This window comes from Salvelinus namaycush, chromosome 24 (assembly GCF_016432855.1).
Source record: "Salvelinus namaycush isolate Seneca chromosome 24, SaNama_1.0, whole genome shotgun sequence".
In the NCBI taxonomy this organism is placed as follows: domain Eukaryota; kingdom Metazoa; phylum Chordata; class Actinopteri; order Salmoniformes; family Salmonidae; genus Salvelinus; species Salvelinus namaycush.
In genome coordinates, this window is record NC_052330.1 from 10,726,509 (window position 1) to 10,739,897 (window position 13,389).

Genomic DNA, 13,389 nt, shown 5'->3' on the forward strand with positions numbered 1-13,389 from the left:
GCCACAGGGGAGTGACTTGCTCAGCCATTCAGTGGAACCAGGATCTGGCCACCCCAACAGACTGCAGGCTAAATCCCAAATCTGCAAAGCTTGCACATCATGGGAGTAAGTGAAACAACACAGTCTGTGAAAACCAATCCGGGTCCTTGACAGCAAAAGACAAAATGGCCTCTCCATAGAGACATATGACTGACGTGTTCTCTCGTCATCTCATGCCATCAGATGGTATTTTCTTTAAGAGGCTAATGTCACAGACATAATCCAGCAGACAGAACAGACTGGAAGTCACAGCCTCAACACACACACTGGTTCTGGAGGTGGGTTAGGTGGTTAGCCTAAGTGTTTATGCTCGTAAAAACACGCGTCTCGATCTACGGCTATATAATAATCAGTTACGCTAGGAGAACTGTGGGTGTGACAGTCTGGGGTATTTTAAGCATGTTGGTGTGTGTTTTGTTTGCTGTACACCTCCAGCCCAAGTGTAGGCTATGTGGAACGTGTTGAGTGATAAGGGATTTAGCTTATCCCCAGTCGGATCAAACACTTCACCTCCCTACACCGCCTATTGTTTCATTACACTAATTAGACACGTTTGGACAATTAAAGTACACTGACTGCTGTGACAAAGTCTAGAATCAAAACCAGACATTTCTAAGAGACACACAATATGCAAATGATCCTATTATTATTTATTTTTTTCAATGTTCTCAGGTAGTCCCAAGAACTGACATGAAGCAACACTGGCAGTCTGTGATAAAGACCATTTCTCTGCTCATTCCCAACTGGCTGCAGTGTTAGCTTTTTACTCCTGCAGCAAGCAGGTCTCTAGTTATGTTACAGCCTCTCCTTCCATCTCGCCCAGGGCAACAACTCCCCAGACAGGAGATTCAAGGCCTCTTTCCCCCCCCCCTCTCTCCCCTCGCTCTCATTCCCACACTGCTAAACAACAATAGGACTTGCATGCTCTCACATACCCACTCAGGTCTGGGAAATCTCCATCTAGCCTTGTACTCAAAATGGAAATGCAGATCATGCGTGGACCGAAAATGTGCCCCCCCCCCCCCCATCTAGCTTGCCGTAAGCGCTTCCCCCCCATATGTCCTTTCTATATAAATTAAATGTTTATGGCATGCCTTATGTAACTTGGCTAAACCATCTGGTACCTCTCAAACTGGTTTCCTCCTGCATGCAGAAGAGTCTCCTCGTAGCAAACACCAAGTCTAAACCCATTGAAACTCCATACGCGAGGAAAATTGTTAGCCTAGTTATCAGCTTATTTCTCGATCAACCTCTTTAAAACAGGTTTTTGGTGCAACAGAGCTTTAGAGTAGTAATTGTACTGATAGCGCCTCTTCTTAAAAATGGGAAGCCAGAGAGACAGAGAGAAAAAAGCATGTCGCTAAGAGCGCTCCTGTACTGTGGCGCTGGTCTGGGGATTGTTTTGCTTAGGTTCTGCTCCCCACCGAGGCATACCATACCGGGAATGCTGCAGCTTCAAAAGGATATGCGACAGGCAGGCTTTCATTTCCCTCTTATCCCAGGACTCTATCCCCCAATCCACCCCACCCATTAAACCCCCCCCATCCTCCAATAAAAACATCCCCCAGACAGTGGCAGGAGAATACATTAGTGCGGAGCTGCCGTTCCGTTTCATCTTTAGACACAGGTTAGCTGTTTTGTTGTAGTACAGTGTTGCAACTCTTTATCAAGCCCTTGTATCTTCTGGCTTTGTGACATTACACACGGTCACCAGCTGCGCACACATGCATTATGAAGTCACGTCTCATAACACACCGGGTCAGACAATGTGCTTGGCAAAACAAGGATGTCACTGCAACAACAACCAGGATAACGCCCCTCACTGATTAGTCCAATCAAATCACTGGTTAATTCAATGACAGCTGGACAATGACTAGGCAAAGTCAATTTGCCACTATTTTTTTATATTATCACATTTATTGGTCACATACACATGTTTAGCAGATGTTATTGCGGGTGTAGCAAAATGCTTGTTCATTACCATATCTACTCAATCGTATGACCCATGAGTTCCAGGAACGGCTGAACTCTGAACACTCTTTGCGTCCAGCTAAACTCAAAACAGCTGACCTCACATTCTATCAAAGTGAACGGCAGATGAACTGCATTGACTATTAGCCAGCCGTGTCAGCCTCAGAGAAGTAGCCTCGGTACAGTAACCCAGTGCACCGCTGTGGCGTGGCGCTGGGTGTGAGTACTGAGCAGCACCTTACCGTGATCTCTCCCCCGCTGACGGCCAACTCGAGACTCGGTCCTTTCCTTTCACCGTCCTGTACTGTATTCCAGCTGATCAACCTCCTCCTGCTCTATACACTGCTGTCATTACCGCACCAAACTCAGGGGGACAGGCATAGACCGAGAGAAGAATGAGGGCGAGAGAGGAAGCCAAACTCTGCTGAGAGAGAATGGGGAGGGAGGAGGGAGAGGGTGAGCGAAGGAGGCAGACCCCACCCCGGCTGTGTATGTGCCAAGAGATGGATTGTTAATGGACACTTGTGTTCAGGGACCAAGGCTAACAACTCCTTCGCTCACTCCATCCTTTTCCTTTTCCCTAGCCCTGCCGCCTTTCACTGGCACAGGCATGCCAGTCCTCTCCTCTCTCCTTGGGGGACACCAGCTTTGTGCTGCAGCAGCTAGCTAACCACACACACACAAGCATTCACACGCAGACCCATTGCGGGTTGGCTCCCATCTAACCTAAATGACAGGAGTTTAAAGAGCTCCGAGGAGCCTGTCCACAAAGGAAAGTTTTACACACCATTCCAGAGTGTAGACAAGACGTACTATTCTCAGCACCTACAGTGACTCACAAGCATCAACATGGTGTTATAACTCAGTTATTCTAATGGTGTTAGCAGGCGAGCACCTAAATTACATTTTGGCCAAATCTTTATCCCAGTATTAGTGCTAATTTCACACATTGGGTGACAGATGGGAGGGCTCAAGTCATGTCAATGTACAGTGAAACAGACGGGTCTACAGTACACACGAGAGGGTCTTAGCAGCCATGTTTCGAACAGTAGTGCACCGTAGTAGGATACAGCAGAAAATGATGCTAGGGATGGGCATTTGAAAAACAATTTTTAGAACACAAGGCCTGCACATTTATCTATATGCCAACAGTGCGCGACAATGCCTAATTTATCATAACCATTACAGATAACAAATCCTAATTGCACCATATATTTTGTTGTGCTACAGCATGAATTTTATATGAATTAAAATTGAGATGTGTCACTGCTACACACAATACCCCATAATGTCAAAGCGGAATTATGTTTTTAGACACTTATACAAATTATTTAAAAATGAAAAGCTGAAATGTCTTGAGTCAATACATATTGAACCCCATTGTTAAATAGACGGGACACAATTATTCCAAAACTGCAGCGCTCGTTGTTGGAACACATATGTCCCTACTTCAGTCAACCAGTCCATTTTGAATTTGTGATAAAAAAAACTGTCGTCATTTGGCAAGGAATGTAGCTTGTGTATCCCATCAGTTAGATCCGTTTTTAATAGGCGTTTATTTCTGTAGACCTAACGGGAGCTTGTCAGCGTACTCGGCACGTGTGTAGAGCTAGTGGTCGGGACGCAATTGACTGAGTGAGACGGAGGGAAAAGGGAATTTAGGGAGAAGCGTGATGCTTGGTTTCTTTATTGTTGTGCCCTGCAAATGCACACGTAGATATGGAATACTAGAGTGAAAGCAAATTAACGTGGTCTTCCAAGACAAAATTTCGCTCTCTGGTAAAATATTTTTGGGACGGCCGTTCAAGTACTCGATTACTCATGCTCATCCCCCAAATGATGCAGGGGCATTTTTAGGGAGGCGCACTCTGAAGTAGAGTTGGTATCCCCAAAGTGTGCACTATGAAGGGATGTGTGCCCCAAGAGAGAGATCAAAACTGCTTGTCGTCCTTAAGGGGGAGGAGGCAGGATGGATAACAGGGTCTATGTTGAGCTGGCACAGACTCATCAGTGGGAGGGTCACAACAGGATTAAACTAAGAGGAATGTCCAGACGCCCCAAAGGATGAAAAGACCACAGACAAAAGGAGCTAATTGCCCGGGTCTCATGGCACAAAATGTCAATTTTCTCTTTCCTCTAAAGCCCTTTATTGAGGTCAAATGACAATGAGTTCTGCTGTTAGATGGATACGTGGGATAGCGAAAAGCCACAAGTGTTGGAATGAAGCTTACATTTTTTACCACTCTGTACAGCAGTGCCCAGGGCCCAAGCCTATCGTATTTCCATCAAACAGCCACAAGGCATAACACACATGCTTTTAAACTGAACAAAAATATAAAAACGCAACATTTCAAAGATTCTACTACTGAGTTACAGAAAATCTGTCAATTGAAAGCAAGTCTAATCTATGGATTTCACATGACTGGGAATACAGACATCTGTCGGTCACAGATTGTAGGGGCGTGGATCAGAAAACCAGTCAGTATCTGGTGTGAAAATCATTTGCCTCACGCAGCGAGACACATCTCCGTCGCATAGAGTTGTCACATTCCTCTTCAATGGCTTTACGAAGTTGCTGGATATTGGCGGGAACTGGAACGCTGTTGTACACGTCGTTCCAGAGCATCCCAAACATGCTCAACTGGTGACGTCTGGTGAGTGTGCAGGCCATGGAAGAACTGGGGCATTTTCAGCTTCCAGGAATTAAACTAAGAGGAATGTCCAGATGCCCCAAAGAATGAAAAGACCTTGCGACATTGGGCCATGCATTATCATAAGGTAATGGCGGCGGATGAATGGCACGGCAATGGGCCTCAGGATCTCATCCCAGTATCTCTGTGCATTGAAATTGCCATTGATAAAATGCAATTGTGTTTGTTGTCCATAGCTTATGCTTGCCCATACCATAACCCCACCAATACTATGGGGCACTGTTCCCAACGTTGACATCAGCAAACCGCCATACACTGTCTGCCATTTGCCTGGTATTTCCTAAAACAACGTTGGAGGCGGCTTATGGTAGAGAAATTAACATCAACATTACATTCCTGCAGTCTGCATGCCAATTGCACGCTCCCTCAAAACGTAAGACTGTGGCATTGTGTTGTGTGACAAAAAGTGCACCTGTGTAATGATCATGCTGTTTAATCAGCTTCTTGATATGCCACACCTGTCAGGTGGATAGATTATCTTCGCAAAGGAGAAATGCTCACTAACTAGGATGTAAACAAATTTGTGCACATTTAAGAGAAATACGCTTTTTGTACATCTGGAACACTTCTGCAATCTTTTATTTCAGCTCATGTAAAGAGTTGGGCCCCTGTTTCATGTTGCATTTATATTTTGTTGTGTATCATATCATTCACTCCACGAGTCAAAATAACCGTGGCTTGTCAGTGATGTAGGATGTGATTACATTTGAGACATGATATTCCTGCTCTTTGAAAACTCCTAGGCCTAGCACCGTCAGGTAGGATAACAAAACAGACCCTTGCAGTGTGATTCAATAACTTAAATTTGAATAAAGCAAACCTGCCAGAGACAACAGACCAATGTATGAGTTTCAGTCTGTGTCTCGCACACATGGCACTGACTTACACAAACACACACAAAGCACAGTCCCAATGTTGGGATGCCTTACTTAAGTAAGAGTGTGGGAGCTATAGGCGCCACTCAAGTGGTCTAAATTGGTTTTCCTGAGGAACACGTCTAAACCAAACTTTGTGCCCCATCTGGGATTTAGCCAAGTTGCTATAGCAACAGGAAGTTCCCAGTTGTGCATGCAGCTCACACTGTTACCTTGGCAGCAACAAAGAGGGTCACAAGCAGTAATGGTCTCAATGGCAAGAAAAAAGCCTGTTTGAATCGGTTTCCTCTAGAGTGCAGACAAACTCCACAGTATGGGGAAAAGTTAAGTGTGCAGTACCTCAGACTCAGTGGTGTGGAACAAATTGCTTTAATTAAAGTGTTTTTGAAATTAAATGAGAATCATGTTATGAGATGAGGGAACAAATTTTACTTGGACATTTAGGCAGATCTAATTAGTTGGTCAATGCCAGTAAAACTCAGAATCATCAATTTAGTTTATCAAGACCTTGTAGCTTTACCCCATGTCATAAAACCCACTTGTATTTGGGTACTGAGCCACCTAGCCCTAACGCAACCTCAATTCCCCTTGTTTGCATAGTAAACTCCTTTGTGGTCTATGAATTCCTCCCATATTCGCCATCCATCCCTGCGGCAGCAACTGTGCGACCAACGTTGTCTCCTCTACAATGACCTGCAGCCTGTGTGAGCACAACAATACAGGGATCAATCACTGTCAGCTGCTGGGCTACTGTGTCCCACTGTTAGTCCAACAGCCCAGCCATAATGGCCTCCCTCACATTACACATTTTTATTTGTGTCATTTAGCAGACACTCTTATCTAGAGCGACCTACAGGAGCATATTGGGTGAAGTGCCTTGCTCAAGGGCGCAGACAGTGATTCGAACCAGCGACTTTTCAGTTACTGGCCCATCGCACTTAACCTCTAGGCTACCTGTCACCCTACAACAGCCCTTCTGGGTGGCTCTCATTTACAGGGCCCAGTTGACCTCTGAAGGACTTCGCAGTAAGGTATGTGTGGTGACTTGAAGGGAAAGATGGTAAAAAGCTAATTCTAGGACTCCTGAGAATCAATGACACTCACTGGTTTAGATAGTAGCTGTGATTGAATAACCATACTAGCATGCCACATACCTAAAACGGCATACTATTTAGCATGTACTGTTTAGTAAAAAGGATGCAGTATCCCACGGTCGCAACGCAGTAGTGGCTCATGATTGGCTGAGTACGATTCAACATATATGCATTGCATTATTTCAACAGACATACATCGCATTAACCCGCCTGATAAAAGCTCATTTCCAATTAGATACATTTCTCTAAACTGAAAAGAACAAGAATGGCGTTATGGGCCTATTCAAGCTGGTTATAGGAATACTATCACGTTCGACCTATGCCTTAGACCATATAGCCCATCTCTCCTATTTAAAAAGGGCCTGAAGACAAACAGATATTTGGTTCCATTTCATATGTATTTGTGAAAACAAAGTATTGTAACATACAGTACGGGTCAAAAGTTTGGACACACCTACTCATTCAAGGGTTTTTCTTGATTTGTACTATTTTATACACTGTAGAATACTATGAAATGACACATATGGAATTATGTAGTAACCAAAAACAAAGTGTTAAACAAAACATATTTTATATTTGAGATTCTTCAAAGTAGCCACCCTTTCCTTGACGACAGCTTTGCACACTCTTGGCATTCTCTCAACCAGCTTCATGAGGTAGTCACCTGGAATGCATTTCAATTAACAGGTGTGCATTGTTAAAAGTTAATTTGTGGAATTTCTTTCCTTCTTAATGCCTTTGAGCCAATCAGTTGTGTTGTGACATGGTAGGTATACAGAATATAGCCCTATTTGGTAAAAGACCAAGTCCATATTATGGCAAGAAAAGCTCAAATAAGCAAAGAGAAACGACAGTCCATCATTACTTTAAGACATGAAGGTCAGCCAATATGGAACATTTCAACAACTTTGAAAGTTTCAAGTGCAGTCGCAAAAACCATCAAGCTCTATGATGAAACTGGCTCTCATGAGGACCGCCACAGGAAAGGAAGACTCAGATTTACCTCTGCTGCAGAGGATAAGTTCATTAGAATAACTACACTTCAGATTGCAGCCCAAAATAAATACGTCACAGAGTTCAAGTAACAGACATCTCAACATCAACTGTTCACGGTGAGAATCACACCTTCATGGTTGAATTGCTGCAAAGAAACCACTACTAAAGGACACCAATAAGAAGAAGAGACTTGCTTGGGCCAAGAAACATGAGCAAAGTACATTAGACCGGTGGAAATCTGTCCTTTGGTCTGATGAGTCCAAATTGTAGATTTTTTGTTCCAACCGCCGTGCCTTTGTGAGACGCAGAGTAGCTGAACGGATGATCTCTGCATGTGTGGTTCCCACCGTGATGCATGGAGGAGGCGGTGTGATGGTGATTTATTTAGAATTCCAGGCACACTTAACCAGCATGGCTACCACAGAATTCTGCAGCGATACGCCATCCCATCTGGTTTGCGCTTAGTGGGACTATCATTTGTTTTTCAATAGGACAAAGACCCAAAACACACCTCCAGGCCGTGTAAGGGCTATTTGACCAAAAAGGAGAGTGATGGAGTGCTGCATCATATGACCTGGCCTCCACAATCACCCAACCTCAACCCAATTGAGATGGTTTGGGATTAATTGGAATGCAGAGTGAATGAAAAGCAGCTGACAAGTGCTCAGCATATGTGGGAACTCCTTCAAGACTGTTGGAAAAATATTCCAGGTGAAGCTGGTTGAGAGAATGCCAAGTGTGTAAAGCTGTCATCAAGGGTGGCTACTTTGAAGAAGAATCTCAAATATTTTGATTTGTTTAACACTTTTTTGGTTACTACATGATTCCATGTGTTATTTTATAGTTTGTCTTCACTATTATTCTACAATAGTCAAAAAAAAGAAGAAAAAAAAAAGTGGACAGTCGGGTGGATAGCAAATTCAGAACTGCAACATAATTAAGTAAAGCTCTGATCATTGGGAACGAGATCAGAATGACTGCTAAGGCTTGATCCACACATTTAATAATTTCAAAATCAAAAGGCCAAATTAGCATGACATTAATAACGCAGCCACATCCAGAGTCCCCGTGGCCGACGCATTCCGAATTTGGTTAAGTATTTAGTTTAAAAGCTCTGACAAAAAGGCCAAGAGAACAAAAAACACTTCAGTGAAAAAACAAAAATCCACTTTGGGTAAAAATTTTGCCCGATGCTCGTGAACTTTTTAAGGAGAACAAAAACTACTTAACCTTCATTTGAACACCACTGCAGGAGCTTTGGGCATCTTCCCATGTAAGTAGCCTTGGCTACTTGAAAAGAACCAGGGCCTATCACTTGCAGCCCACCTCTACCAATGGAGGTGTGAAAAACAGTGCATCGAATTCTACTAGATGAAGAGCCAAAATTAGTATAACATCCTGGCATTTAAACCATACTTGATTTTGGAAATGTCGCATACTACTATTTTTTTTTGCATACTCAAACTGCCTACTGTTAAGGACGCAAGTATAGTTATTCAGACAGGGCCAGTGTCTTTAAATGGGAGATGTAGGCCACTAGACTAACTCCTCGCATTCCCATCAGCCGCATGATCTAAACTGCATTCAGTTCATCTCCAGCCACACACAGTGGCAGCCAACCATGCTTCTTTACTAACTTTGGACACCGGAGAATGAGGCAGTTAACTGCAATAATGATGTGCATCAAATGTGGCGTCTCGTGTCCGCAATGTTTTTCTATGATTTGCAAGGGAAAGCAGTTCTATTGAGGGTGGGATAATCGGTCTACCCCCAGCCTGATGGTTTAGGCTAATGTTAGTCCAATCTACACATTCCATCAGAGAGAAAAGGTCAAATAGACAGTAGTAAGTACACATGGGATAGAGCTTATCCCATGACATGATCACACGAGCCAAGGAGGTAAAGCACAGAAACTCACATTTCAGACTTGATAAGGCTGATCAAGACAGACTTAGACACCTGCTAAATAAAATTGTACTCATTCATGCACACACACACACACACACCACAATTTCTACTACCAGAGTCTTATTGCTAATACTGCACAATTTAATCCCCCCCTTTCTCTGATACATGTGTAAATATTGGACTATAAAAATGGTGCCTTTCTGTACTATACTTATGCTAAAACATTATTTATTTCTACTGGAGCCATTTACGATGTTTGTATTCTTCTCTTTAATTATTTCTTATTGTTGTTGCATTGTCGAGAAGGAACCTGCAAGTAAGCACTTCGTTGGACCGTGTACAGTATACCACGTGTATCCTGTACATACCACTAACACAATTAAGCAATAAGGCCCAAGAAGGTGTGGTATATTGCCAATATACCACAGCTAAGAGCTGTTCTTAGCACGACACAAAGCAGAGTGCCTGGATACAGCCGCTAGCCGTGGTATATTGGCCATATACCACAAACCCCCAGTTGTGCCTTATTGCAGCTGCATCTGATACAAGGACGGACGAACTCCAATCCCAACATCACAATGTAGAAGACGCAGCCCCAGAGTGATAGCAGGTTGATATTAGCACACTTCCTGTCCTCCGGTTTTCCCCTACACCCCGTGGAGCATGTGTCCCTGTGGCTCAGTATCTGACTAAACTCAGACATAGATACTCCCACTGCAGGGACTCCAGCATCCCAGAGCACCAACCCCAGTCCAGAAATCCAGGCCCAGGCCCAGCTCGAGTCCAGAGCTCAAGACCCAACTTCAGTCAAAGGGCCTCATTTATAAAATGTTGCTACTCCCAAAATATGCATGTGCCAGTTCAAGCAAAAGTTGTCATTTATAAAACTTGATGAGATTAAGTACATATCCTCCCGCAAACTTTAGACAATGCGTATGCAGTTTCTAGTGGTTGAACTATTGTATTGCAAGGCAAAAGTAGCCTAGTGAAAATGGGGCCCACTTTTTAGAAGAAAACCACTCGATTTCATCTCTACGTAATATTGGCATCGAACATGTCACCCTCCCTAGGAGGGGGTGACCTCGACAATTTATTGTTTAAATTAATGATCCAGGCAGCCTCTCATTTTAAGACCCTTGCTCCCATCGGTCTCAACGTAGACTTTGATCTGAAGCCATTCTTGTGATTTTGCTATTGTAAATGTTTGTAGGCTTATGTAGCCAAATTGTATCTATGATCATACGCTACCCAATTGTTTTTTGTATGCTATTTTAATATATGAGAATTAACCAATGATATCAGGCCACACCCGGCCATGATTACAGACACACTGTGTGTCTTTTGAAACTATATAAATGAGTCATCCCGCAGTGTTTGTCATTATACCCTGATGATGACAGCTTGTCTGGCGAAACGTTGGACATAAATATTTTTGCGTCTCAGGTCCTAGAGTGTGTGGCTCTCCTTGATTTTTTAAAAGTGATCCACTCCACTAGCCAGCACCTCACCTAAATAGGTGTACGTTTCTTTCGCCTCTAAAAGTAGCCTAGTGAAAATGGGGAATATATGACACCCTTATTCATAATAACAAAAAACAGGCAGCTAAATATACAGTAATAACAAGTGTGACGAAGCTCCCACTCAGTCTGCCGTATTCTTTCTCTTTGCTCTTGTTTTCCTTATTAGGATGTCGGGGGCGGAGCTGGGAGGGTCGTCAGCGACATGGGACACACCTGGACCCGGGTGTGTCCCGGGATAAATACACCACTTCCCCATTCAGACTTCGGTTGTGGGATTTTTTGTGGCCGTTTTGTTTGTTTGCTTTAGCACCTTTCAACACCCCTCATTATCACATTTATGCACTTAACCACTCACTTACACTACTGATTACTGACTACACACACCATTGTTAATTGTATTTAGTTTACTTCAGTTAATAAATATATTTTTGTTATTCCTTATCTCCACGTTGTCTCCCTTTTTGTTACTGACTTCGAGCCGGTTCGTGACACAAGATGCAATCATTTGCCGTTAGTGAGAAGAGCAAAAATAGATGCACTTGATCTTTCCATTCTAAAACAATTCAAAAGGCATCCATTTTCTATTGTTTATTTCATTTCCATGATAATTTCAGAATAATTTCCTCACCTTATCTGACGGTGATCAAATCAAATCAAATGTTATGTCACATGCGGCGAATAAAACAGGTGACCTTAACCAAAAATGCTTTAAGTAAGCATTTCACTGTAAGGGTTTTTAAATAGTTAAGAAAAATAAGTAAAAAATTGAAAATAAAACAATTTAACAATAGCGAGGCTATATACAGGGGGTACCGGTACAGAGTCAATGTGCAGGGGCACTGGTTGGTCGAGGTAATATGTACATGTAGGTTCAGTTAAAGTGACCATGTATAGATAATAAACAGAGATTGGCAGCAGCGTAATAGAGGGGTCTGGGTAGCCCTTTGATTAGCTGTTTAGGAGTCTTATGGCTTGGGGGTTAAAGCTGTTTAGAATCCTCTTGGGCCTAGACTTGACCGGTACCAGAGAGAACAGTCTATGACTAAGGTGGCTGGAGTCTTTGGCCATTTTTAGGGCCTGGTATAAAGGTCCTGCATGGCAGAAAGCTTTGCCCCAGTAATGTACTGGGTCGTACGCACTACCCCCCTCAAGGCCGAGCAGTTGCTGTACCAGGCAGTGATGCAACAGGTCAGGATGCTTTCAATGGTGCAGCTGTAGAACCTTTTGAGGACCCATGCCAAATCTTTTCAGTCTCCTGAGGGGGAATAGGTTATGTCGTGCCCTCTTCACGACTGTCTTGGTATGTTTGGACCATGATAGTTTGTTGGTGATGTGGACGCCAAAGGAACTTGAAGCTGCTCCATTACAGCCCCATCGATGAGAATGGGGGCGGGCTCGGTCCTCCTTTTCCAGTAGTCCACAATCATCTCCTCTGTCTTGATCACGTTGAGGGAGATGTTGTCTTGGCATCACACGGCCAGGTCTCTGACCTCCTTCCTATAGGCTGTCTCATCGTTGTTGGTGATCGGGCCTACCACTGTTGTGTCATCAGCAAACTTGATGGTGTTGGAGTCGTGCCTGGCCATGCAGTCATGAGTGAACAGGGAGCACAGGAGGGGACTGAGCACTCAACCCGAGGGGCTCCCGTGTTGAGGATCAGCATGGCGGATGTGTTGTTAACTACCCTTTCCACCTGGGGGGCGGCCCGTCAGGAAGTCCAGGATACAGTTGCAGAGGGAGGTGTTTAGTCACAGGGTCCTTAGCTTAGTGATGAGCTTTGAGAGCACTAGTTAGTGGATCCTCTCATTAGTGGATCTGTTGGGCGGTTTGCAAATTGGAGTCGGTCTAGGGTTTCTTGGATAATGGTGTTGATGTGAGCCATGACAAGCCTTTCAAAACACTTCATGGCTACAGATGTGAGTGCTACGGGTCGCTAGTCATTTAGGCAGGTTTCCTTAGTGTTCTTGGGCACAGGGACTATGGTGGTCTCCTTGAAACATGTTGGTATTACAGACTCAGGGAGAGCTTGAATATGTCAGTGAAGACACTTGCCAGTTGGTCAGCGCATGCTCGGAGTACACGTCCTGGTTATCCGTCTGGCCCTGTGAAGGTTGACCTGTTTAGAGGTCTTACTCACATCGACCCTTCGGAGAGCGTGATCACAGAGTCATCCGGAACAGCTGATGCTCTCATGCATGTTTCAGTGTGCCTCGAAGTGAGCATAGAAGTTATTTAGCTCGTCTGGTAGGCTCTGTCACTGGGCAGCTCGCGGCTG

At 43.9% G+C, this 13,389-nt stretch overlaps 1 protein-coding gene across 6 annotated transcripts in view; it reads right to left on the reverse strand.

Annotated features, from left to right (window-relative positions):
• Positions 1 to 13,389, reverse strand: part of LOC120019693 (protein 4.1-like) — a 97,815-nt gene that overhangs the window by 57,365 nt on the left and 27,061 nt on the right. The window contains exon 1 of one of the 6 annotated variants that reach the window (XM_038963083.1): positions 2,253 to 2,399. The exons of the other annotated variants lie outside the window; for them this stretch is intronic. The gene's annotated coding sequence lies outside the window, so the exon portion shown is untranslated. Of the gene's footprint in view, positions 1 to 2,252; positions 2,400 to 13,389 lie in introns of those variants that run through there. 6 annotated transcript variants of the gene reach the window in all.